General features: G+C 34.4%; 1 pseudogene; it reads left to right on the top strand.

Annotated features, from left to right (window-relative positions):
* Positions 1-10,389: 10,389 nt before the first annotated feature.
* Positions 10,390-11,568, top strand: LOC107618363 (uncharacterized; annotated as a pseudogene).
* Positions 11,569-11,772: the final 204 nt, after the last annotated feature.

Here is an 11,772-nt window from a genome sequence, read left to right as displayed (position 1 = left end):
TAGTGAGGTATCTTGAGATACAAATTGGAGATGTATTTAAAGTCTGGTTTGCGGATTGTCATTTTGATGAATCAAAATTTCCAATATTAGGGGGAGAGAATAAGCTTTCTGAAAAGGAACTTAATTGGAATGCATCATCCTTAATGTATTTAGATCCTCGATCAGGGCAATGTGAACTAGAATTTCAAAATCTTATACATTTGCAAAGAATAGCAAATAAATTGCCTGATACATTTTTCGATACAAAGAAGATAACCAAATCTTATATACCAGCGGAAATGCCCCAATTCGAATTGATGTCCCAGTCGGACAAATAGCCATTGAAACAAATTCACGCCAGAAGCGTGGCAGGCCTGTTGGTTCGAAAGACAAAAATCCTCGAAAAAGAAAAGAGGTAAATACTATTCCTGTTGAAAAAGACATAGTAGAGACACCTGCAGTTGTCTAAAACTCTGATGTAGTTTTAACGCCAGAAGACGTTTATGTACCTGAAAATTGAGAAAATGATGAGATCTCGATAAATTATATCTTTACAGGAGAAAAGTGGGACCAAAATAAGACAATTGTCAATGAAATATTTGCATATATTGTGGCATTAAATATTATGCATGAAAATAAGGATCTTGAGCCAAGATCAGTCGAAGAATGTCGACAAAGGAATGATTGGCCAAAATGGGAAGAAGCCATGAAGGCTGAGTTTGACTCACTTGCAAAAGTGAAGTTTTTGGACCTGTAGTCCGTATACTAGAAGATGTAAAACCTGTTGGATACCGATGGACATTTGTGAGAAAACGAAATGAGAAAAATAAAGTTGTGCGCTACAAAGCTCGACTTGTGGCACAAAGTTTTTTCACAAAGGCCCGGTATAGATTATGAAGAAACATATTCCCCTGTAGTGGATGCAATAACGTTGCGTTATTTGGTCAGTTTATCCGCATATCATAAATTACATATGCATTTAATGGATATGGTAACAACCTACTTATACGGCTCATTAGATCGTGATATCTATATGAAAGTCCCTGAAGGATTAAAGATATCTAAACCATCCAATGAATGTTCACATGGGTTATTGATGCACGGAAAATTGTCTCTTAACAAATCTCCCTCGGCAAGTATACCGAATTGTCATCAAGTAAAAACTCACAATAGAGTGAGGATCAATCCCACAGGGATTGATTGGTCAAGCAACTTTAATTGGAGGAATGTTCTAGTTGAGCTAAGCAGAATTTGGTTTGAGAGTTGCAGGAAATTAAATGGCGGGAAAGTAAATAGCAGAAAATGTAAATGCTGGAAATAAAGAGCTGAAAATAGATGATGGAAAATAAATTGCAAAATCTTAAATGGGAATGGGGAAGATGATCATAAAAGTAATTGACAGAAATTAAAGAGAATGGGTAAGATCAGAAATGGGGAGTTCATTGGGCTTAGGAGATGTTGCATCCTCCGGATCAAGTTTATTTTCATCTCTTCCTCAATCAATGCATTCATTGATCTCCTTGGCAATCTTAAGTGATTGAATTCCAATTCCTTGGTAATTCAATCTCTCAAATCTTGATCAATAGCCAATTCCTTGGTCCAATTGCTCATGAGAAGAGATGAGGTATGGTCACTGATTATACCACATGTATTTCCAAATCAAAGTGTTGGTAGGATTATATGTCACTATATCCATCCAAACCCCAATTTGGTCCAACATGAGAAAGCATTTCTAGCATGATCTCTTCATTCCTCTTCCAAGGTTCCGAAGAGATCCAAGTATGAATAGCTTCTTTTCGAAGATAACTACTCAATTGGATGAAGATTGAAAGCTTTCTAGTAAAATCAAGAGAAAAGAAAGAAGAAGAATAATGAAAACTATTATTGATCCATCAAATTACAACAGAGCTCCCTAACCCAATGAAAGGGGTTTAGTTGTTCATAGCTCTGGGAATGGAAAACAAAGATGGAGAATACATTCTGAAAAGTAAAACTAGAAGTTGCAGAGAAAGTAAAAAAAATACAGAGAGTAATTCTAATAATGCCAAAAGCTCTCTTCTAGTTCAAAGTTCTCCCTATTTATACTATTCTTCTGATCTTCTAGTTGCTTCTTCAAGTCTTGGATATGGGCCTTTGGATCTTGAGTTGAAGCAGTTATCTTCTTCAGTGGGCTTAGCTTTACTTGCAGAGAGAGTGTGCAGTAGGTATGGACTTTAGCTTGGGGCGTTAGTGGTGTTAACGTTAAGTGAAACTGTGGGGTCGAGAACGTTAGTGACAATCACCTTTTTCACTAATGTTCCTAACCCAAAAATGGTCCACGTTAACTTCCACGTTAGTGGCACTAACGTGACCACTAACGTTGCTTCTTGGCCCTTCGCAAATGTTACTGGGGTTTACCTTTTCCAATAACGTTGAGAGTACCCCTTTCTCCCTACGTTAGAGTTCACGTTAGTATAGTTAACATGGCCTTTAACGTAGGCTTGCCAAATCTTCAAGAGCGTTAGTGACACTTACCTTTGACACTAACGCTTCAAAACGCCCCTCCTTCCCACGTTAGAGTTCACGTTAACTAGGTTAACGTGACTTCTAACGTGGTATTGATAGCCATCTCCAACGTTAGTGACAAAGGTGAGTGTCACTAACGTTGGCTCATCATCCACGTTATCTTCCACGTTAATGTAATTAATATGGCAACTAACATGGCTCATAGTGGCTTAATCCAATGTTAGTGACAAAGGTGAGTGTCACTAACGTTGGTGATTCCTTGCTCCCTCCACGTTAGAGTCCTCGTTAACTAGGTTAACGTGACTCTTAACGTGGCAAATATGAGCTTAGTCCAACGTTAGTGACAAAGGTGAGTGCCACTAATGTTGGCATTATCTTCCTCATCCACGTTAGAGTTCATGTTAACTGAGTTAACGTGACTCTTAACGTGGCCAGCTGCCACTTTGGAACGTTAGTGGCACTTACTTTTACCACTAACGTTGGAGTTCTACTTCTCTTCCACGTTAGCTTCCACGTTAACATAGTTAACGTGGCAACTAACGTGGGCTATGATGGCTCACGAAGGCGTTAATGGCGATCACTTTTCTCATTAACATTGCAAGCTAGCCTCCATTCCACGTTAGTGGTCACGTTAGCTAGACTAACGTGGCTACTAACGTGGTTCTTCCTTGCTTCCTTTGTCCTGAAATCAAGCAATAAAGTGCATCAATGCTCTAATCCAAGTTATGAGGCATGCATCATTCAATTTTGTCATTTAATTCATGCATAATTCTCATGAAATCATGTAAAATTCACAATGTTTGCTTGAATCAAGATGTAAGTGATTATTTACCCAAAACTTGCTTATTTCCTAAGGAAGTGCATGAAACTACCCTAAAACCATAAAGAAAAGGTCAGTGAAACTGGCCAAAATGCCCTGGCATCAGTTATACTCAGTCAAATTGCAAAGATCTTTATATGGTCTAAAGAAATCTGGACAAATGTGGTATAATCGTCTTACTAAGTAGCTGGCCAAAAACGAATTCAAGAATGATGATATCTACCGGTGTGTTTTCATAAAGAAAACTACATCTGAATTCATTATAATTGCTGTGTATGTTGATGATTTAAATATCATTGGAACTCCTGAAGAGATTTCAACAATTATAAAAACTCTAAAAGAAGAGTTTGAGATGAAAGATCTTGGAAAGACTAAATTTTGTCTCGGTCTGTAGATCGAGCATACCGAAAATGGGATCTTTATTCATCAAACAACATACACAGAAAAGATCTTGAAGAGATTTTATATGGATAAGTTACATTCATGATTGTAAGATCTTTGGATGTGGAAAGGGATCAATTCCGTCCTAAAGAAGAGAATGAAGATATCCTGGGTCCTGAAGTACCATATCTTAGTGCCACTAGAGCACTAATGTATCTTGCTAATAATACACGACCCGATATATCATTTGCTGTGAATTTACTAGCAAGGTATAGTTCTTTTCCAACCAGAAGCCATTGGAATGGAATCAAACAAATCTTTCGATGTCTTCATGGAACGGTTGATATGGGATTGTTTTACCCATATCGATCCAAGTCATAATTAGTTGGCTATGCTGACGCTAGATACTTGTCTGATCCACACAAAGGGAGATCTCAAATAGGATACCTGTTCACATATGGTAGAAAAGCTATATCATGGAGGTCCACAAAATAGATTATTGTGGCAACATCCTCTAATCATGCTGAAATACTAGCGATACATGAGGCAAGTAGCAAGTGTTTTTGGCTTAGGAGTTTGATCCAATATATTCTGTCATCATGTGGACTAATTGATCATAAGATAGCTCCAACTGTCCTGTTTGAAGATAATACAGCATGCATTGCTCAACTTAAGGGTGGATATATCAAAGGTGATAGAACAAAGCATATTTCTCCTAAATTCTTCTTCACTCATGATCTTCAAAATCAAGGGACAATTGATGTCCAACAGATCCACTCAAGTGATAATCGGGCATATTTATTTACAAAGTCACTCCCAAAATCCTCTTTTGAAAGATTGGTACATGGGATTGGGATGCGCCGATTTCGAGACATTAAATGATGTCGACAAGAGGGGGAGACTGTACTTTTTTTTCCTTGGTCAGGTTTTTTCCCATTGGGTTTTTCTTGACAAAGTTTTTAATGAGACACTTCCCATCACAAAGGATATTGTACTACTCTTTTTCCTTCGCTAAAGTTTTTTTTCCATTGGGGTTTTCTTTAGTAAGGTTTTAACGAGGCAATAATTCTAAATGGTCATCTAAGGGGGAGTGTTGTGATAAACATGGTGATGTGGATTAGGGGTGTTCGCGGTGCGATTTGGTTCGGTTTTTAAGAGAAAAGTCATCCGATCCGATCGTCCAATTGAACTGCGATTCGGTTTGGTTCGGTTTTTTTATCAAAGCCATCCGAACCAAACCAAACCAATTAAAATCGGTTTGGTTTGGTTCGGTTTGTTCGGTTTTTTTAATCAATTCAAAAAAAATACTACCATCCTATTTCACAAAGTCATAACATTGAAATCGACAAGCACAAATACATAATAGCTAACAAAGTCTTGGTCTAATGAAATTTAAGGACAAAAGGAATTCAAATACGACAATTAAAGAAGTTTAAAAGTTCAATAGTCAACACAACTAAAAATAAAAATAAATTTCCATTAAAAGATAGCCAGATTATAGTGTCTTTTCCAACAAAAGCTAAACTTCTTAACGTAAACCTACCTGAAATCAAAAGGCAGTTACATAATAAGAACAACAACAATAATAATAATATAAGACTAGTAGAAAAATATTCTAATCTAGTTATATATTCTAATAATAAAGATAACAATAGAGTTCAAGCAAGAAAATACTCTAAACATGAAATGAAATAAAACATGTGGCAATCTGATTGAAAAATTTCCAAAGTCCAATAGAGTTCAAATCAACCCAAAAAAGACATATGAACAAGAAGAAGGCTACTATCCTCCTCGAGATTGATCGAGTCCTTGAACTTCCCATATAAAATCTTCTTTAGTTCAGCCATCTGAGCAACCACAAATTGTTTCTCCTCGTCAAGCTTTGTCAGTTTCTGGCTTGTCACCTCTTTCATGTTTTCTATCCTATTCTTAACTTCATCCTTTGGCACATGTGCAAAGACCTCACCTATTTGAAACCGAACCACATCTTGGTGAAGTAAAAAACTATTTTGTTTACAAAAACTACATAAAGGCATAAATAAATACATGTAACAAAAAAAATTAAATTTAGCGCCAATTTACAAAATTAAGATTCTGTTTACAAAATCAAGCAATTTACTAAATCAATATCCTGTTTACAAAATCAAGCAATTTACAAATTCATTAAACAACCAGCAACAATACCAACAAAAGTAATTCATAACATACAAAATCAAGATCTTGTCCTCATTATTCAAATTTAGCTTACCATATTGATTTCAATCTAACCCTATAAAGATCCAGAAGCTCCAAAACATACTAAATCATACTAAATCACTTCAAAAGTAATTCGGTAGTTCAACACTCAACAGAACAGCAAAACAAAATACAACAGAGGCAGTTTCAGTAATTCAACAGCATAAAACAAACCAGATATAACACTGAAATTAAAACAATAATATAATTGGCACCGAATTTTTAAAACTCACCAGGGTGGAACCACTAAGCACAGGTAAAAGAGGCAAACAATCAAATTGTTCTAAGTTAATTGAGACCTGCAAAACAAACAAATATACAGTTTGAAATTAAATTAAAATTTCAGACAGATACTGAGTCTTTTCTTAGCTTCTCAAATCTAACCTATGTCATCATACAAAATCAATTAGTTAATTCTAACATTTCTCCTATTTTAGCCATTTCGATTACCTTGGAACCTTTCTCCTCCTAATGCAATAGTGTCAAATCAAAACTGTATGACAATAATGAATCAATAAACAGCAATTGGTAAACAATGAATCAACAAATAGCAAGTCAGCAATAATGAATCAACAACAACAATACCAACAATAAAGTAAACAATGCCAACAAACTGCAACAATAAATCAATGATTATTGAACAAAAATTAGTTAAATTACATACTTGACTGTGTGCTGTGTTGAATCAGTGACTGGGTGGGAGACTTGAATCGGTGACTGGTGGGTGCTGTGTTGTGGGTGGCGACTGGCGAGGGTGGTGCTCTGCTACTCCTAGGTGCGAGACTGCGAAGGTCGTGCTCTGCTACTGCTGGGTGCGAGGGACGAGGGTCGTGCTCTGCTACTGCTGGCGCTGGGTGCGAGGGATGAGGGTCGTGCTCTGCTAGACTGCTACTGCTGGCTGGGGCTTCGTGGTTCTGCTGTCCACGAAGAACGTGGTGGGAAACTGGGAGGAACGTGGGTTCGCCGCCGTGAGAGGAGAGCGCCACTGCAAAGAGGAGAGCACGACCGTGACAGGAGAGAGAGCGCAACTGTGAGAAGCTGTCAGGCTGAGAGCTTTGGATTGGGGGTGGGAGGCGTGGGGTTAGGACTCACTGTCTCAGGACTCATGGCGCGCCCAAGGGAATTGGGGTTTGGGGGCGGGGTGGGGGGAGTGGGGTTGGTTTTTAGGGTTTTTTATTGAACTGGTTCTGTTCGATTCGATTAGGGTTTTCCTAGTCAGAACCGAAAACCGAACCGAACCACAAAAAAACTACAAAACACATTTTTTCGGATTTTTCGATTTTTGGTTTATTTGATTTTCAGTTTTTTCGGTTCGGTTGGCCGGTTTAGTTTGGTCCGAATCGGTTTTGAACACCCCTAATGTAGATGACCATTAATATGGGCGGCTCAGTTTTCCTATGTTAAAGAAACAAATTCTTATGACGAAACAAAATTAATGAAGTTTAAAAAGTAAAATCTTGTATGCTTATAAAAGTATGTACGGGACAAAATGATTACACACAACAACAATCAATAACAATATTCTCTCTCTTATACTCTTCTCACTCTTTTACATAAAATGCTACTTTTATATATATATATATATATATATACAAATTACTTTTATTATATCAAAATAATTATATTGATGAACATTAATATTAAAATTTTATATTTATATTTCTCTACCTTATATTTATATCTTCCTTAATTATTTATTTCTCAACAAAAGCTAGCTTTTTCAAGACGAGATCTACTGATCTGCAATTGCAGCCATAGATTCCTCAACCTTTTTATGGCTCTGCTGCTTCATCAGCTAGCTGCTACTTTTCCTTGGATTCCTTTTCCACCCTTTTATTTGAAATAATTAAGACTTAGCATAGAACTTCAAGCAAAAAAAATGCTAACAAAAGTAAAAAGGAAAAGCTTTTCAAACCTGGTGCAATGTTATTGAAGTTGACAAAAATAATATAAAATTTGTGATATGATCTTGAATTTGTTGTACGAATCAATTAAAAAAATGAGTTTGACTGTGAAAATGAAATATTATAAAAGAAAAATGAAGAAAATAAAGGGAATATTGACAGAATATATGTGCAAGATTAATTAGCCAGCACATGCAACAGTAATTTCCGATGCTTTCAAACAAGGGAGAAATATATGATGCCACCTTTCATTGGAAAGCCAACCTTTATCAACGACTTTACCTTTGACCGGTTATTTTGAACCCATGACCCCTCATATCCCATATCATCATGTGATCGAATTTAACTAATAAAAAATACATCTTAAAGTTATTAATTGATTTGTTTTATAAAAAGCTATAAAATTTAAATTATTAATATATTTATTTATGCTACATTAAAATTTTCTACTAAGTTAACATCTACTTTTAATATACATATTACCGAAACTCAATACATACATCCATAAATGTGAGGCTCATATGAAGTTTGTAAGAATCTATACACCAAATCGGGTGAAAGGTGGCTTGACTGGCTTCTCCACTTCCCATAAGGCCTGGAAGTTCTAATAATAAGCACTATTCATTATTCAATATTTTACAAAAAGAAAAAATAAATCCAGGTTGCATTGGATTCTAAAAGGTGTATGTAAGTTTTTTCAAGATAATATTATTTATATATTTTAATAAAAAATAAATATTATCATTCTTATTTTAATAATATAATTTTCATGTATGTTTTTTTTGTATTTCTGCATAAATATATTAAAAATATAAGTGATATTATTAAAATAAAATAATAAAATTCACTTTCTATTTAATTTAGTCTCCATTTTAAACTTTTTAAAGTCCAAAAATTAAATTGGAAGATCGGAAAAAGTGAGAGATAACTTATTCATAGTGAGTGTAATAATAGTGAAATTAGAGTCTAAGTAATACTATTTTTTTAGATATAGAACTTTTATTTTTATTTTTTGTTCAAAAGAATATCTCATGCTTCTCTATTATCAAGAAAACTGTTCCTCTTTTGAGAGATAGTCAAACTTATAATTTGTATGAAATATATACAGGCAGATCAAATAAGATTGGTGTTAATTTTAAAAAGTTATATACTTCATAAATTTTTATAAGAAGTATATTTTATTGATCAAATCATGGAAGCACAATAATATATAATGGATACTATCTATATCAAATTTCACTAAAATTGAATATCAAAAAGCATGTAATTGAAGAATCATTTAATTAAAGATATTTTGAATAAATATATTATATTGAATCTTTAGTATAAAAAATGTATAATAAACAATTCTGAATTGATATAAAATCTTCTAAAATGATCTCTAAAATACAAACTTTTAATCTAAAGGTTAATTTTTTTTTAAAAGAAATATACAACTAAAAAATCAGTAAATGAAATATCATTTACTTAAATTAATAGGACATTGTTAGGAAGTGTATATGATATCGAAAAAAGTTAAAGAGATAATATTTGTTATTAATATTAATTAATATTTTGAGTCAGTATTTTATTTTTGTATTATTAAAAATTAAAATTTAGAGTTTATCTTATTGTTTAAATTTAATACTTAATATTTAGAGTGTTGCCCAACGATAATTAATTTTGTTAATTATGTAAAATTATTAAATAGATATAACATAACGTAAGACCTAAAAAGGTAAATTTGATCTCCAAGTAAAGAAATATTAAAGTCGTGACAGGTAAGGGAGAGAGATTAGACCATCTTTACTAGGGAACTCTATGGCCCACCTGTCATAAAAAGTGACTCCACATCAGATTTTGCGTCATAACTAATAAATAAGAACTCAATGAATCTTTCTCTTTTCCATTAAAATGAACTAACTTTAATCCCTATTGTGGTCCCACCTAATTAATTAATTAAGTAATTAAAATTAATATAATTATTATTTTTTTATAATAATATTATTTAAATTTATAAATTCAAAATAATTCAATATTATAAAATATTAAAATAAATAACTTAAATTTGATTAGTATTTTAAATTTTATAAATAAAAATAAATAATCCAACTAAAAATTATTTTATAATATATAAAAATTAAATTTATTTTTTATGTAAAATAAATTTAATTAATTATGATTTAATATAACAATATAAATAATATTTAATATTGATTTAACATAATTATTTATATTAATTATAATTTAATATAACTAATTATTAAATAATTAATATAAATAATTAATTAAATAGATATATAAATATTTAATATATATATTTAATATATTTTTTATTAACTTATCACATGGCATGATTTTATTGGTTGTTGTAAGTCTCAGTGTAGAGAAATTCTCAACCTTGATTCCTGTGAAGAGTCCTCTTTCCCTTTTCACTCCAATGATAATTGAGTCCCCATATATGAGAAGAAGAACTCTATTTCTTAGGATTAGAGTTGCTCTTATAGAATATAGACAGAGAGGTGGCAGAATATAAAAAGGGTTGTTCTTCTTTCACTCTGACTGCTCTCTCTACTCACTGCCAGTACTACCGTCCACATGACACGAGTTATTTTGGAACAAAATTAAATATATTTTTTTCTTAAACTCAATTAATGCTATGCAGTTGCTGCTCACTTAGCTTGATGAACCATCATAAAACCTGTGACTCATCACATCTGATCTCTAGCTCCGATCCACCACCACCCTCTTCAAAGATGCAAGATTCAATTGGTATTCCTGCTTGCTTCTCTTCATCTCCTTCGAAGGGTGGTGGTGATGAAGGTGGAGGAGGTGGGGGAGCAGTGACCCTTTCAGGCCAAAGCGTTTACATGTCCGTATACAGAACAAAGATCGCTGATAACTGCCGCAAGATCACAATCACATGGTGCAAGAATCTCTTGCTCCATGGCTTATCGGTGTCAGTGGAAGGTCCTAAAGGAGACACTCAATACGCTGCAAGGTTGAGCTCAAGCCGTGGTACTTCTGGAAGAAGCAAGGCTCCAAGCGCTTCGTCGTCGATGACGCCGACGACAAACCCCTTCACCTCTTCTGGGACCTCAAGGCCGCCAAGTTCAACGGCGAAACGGAACCCTCGTCGGAGTACTACGTGGCGGTGGTTTGGGACGACGAGGTTGTGTTGCTTCTCGGCGATCTCAAGAAAGAAGCGTACAGAAGAACCGGATGCCGGCCTTCGCTTATTGATCCAATATTGGTAGCGAAGAAGGAGCATATTTTCGGGAAGAAGAAGTTCTCAACGAGCGCCAAGTTTCACGAGAAAGGTAGGTGGCATGAGATCTCAATTGAATGCAAAGGCAGGAGCGCCAACGACGGTGGAGATTCCGTTCTTCATCATCAGCCGGAGATGGAGATAAGGATCGATGGGCATTTGGTGATTCATGTTAAGCACTTGCAGTGGAAGTTTCGAGGGAATGAGTCGATTCATCTGAGTAAGATGAGAGTCGAGGTATATTGGGATGTTCATGATTGGTTGTTTAGTCCTGGTTTAAAGCATGCTTTGTTTATCTTTAAGCCTGCTTTCTCTTCCTCGTCCGTGTCTATGTCTTCATCATCGACACCATTGTCTTCGTCTTCGTCCTCGTCTTCGCCTCCATTGACAAGGACTAGTTCAGTGGAGGGGTTTAGTGTTGGTGGCTCATCAGAGTTTTGCTTGTTCCTCTATGCTTGGAAGGTTATTGAATGAAAAAAAATAATTATCAAGGATCATATCATCGTATCATTTCAAAATAATGGTTAGTTTAATTTGTGATACCATAATCAATTAATCATCATCTTCATCGTCCACCAAAGTAATTAAGGTAGTAAATAGAAACACTAATCAAAACCTTAAAAATTATTTTTTAATTTATTATTGACTTCTTATTTTATTATAGAATCGTATTAAGTATATTCTATCAAAATCAATTACTA

This window comes from Arachis ipaensis, chromosome B1, assembly GCF_059453495.1.
Source record: "Arachis ipaensis isolate K30076 ecotype BB chromosome B1, ASM5945349v1, whole genome shotgun sequence".
Taxonomy (NCBI): Eukaryota; Viridiplantae; Streptophyta; class Magnoliopsida; order Fabales; family Fabaceae; genus Arachis; species Arachis ipaensis.
This window is presented reverse-complemented; position numbering and strand designations above follow the sequence as displayed.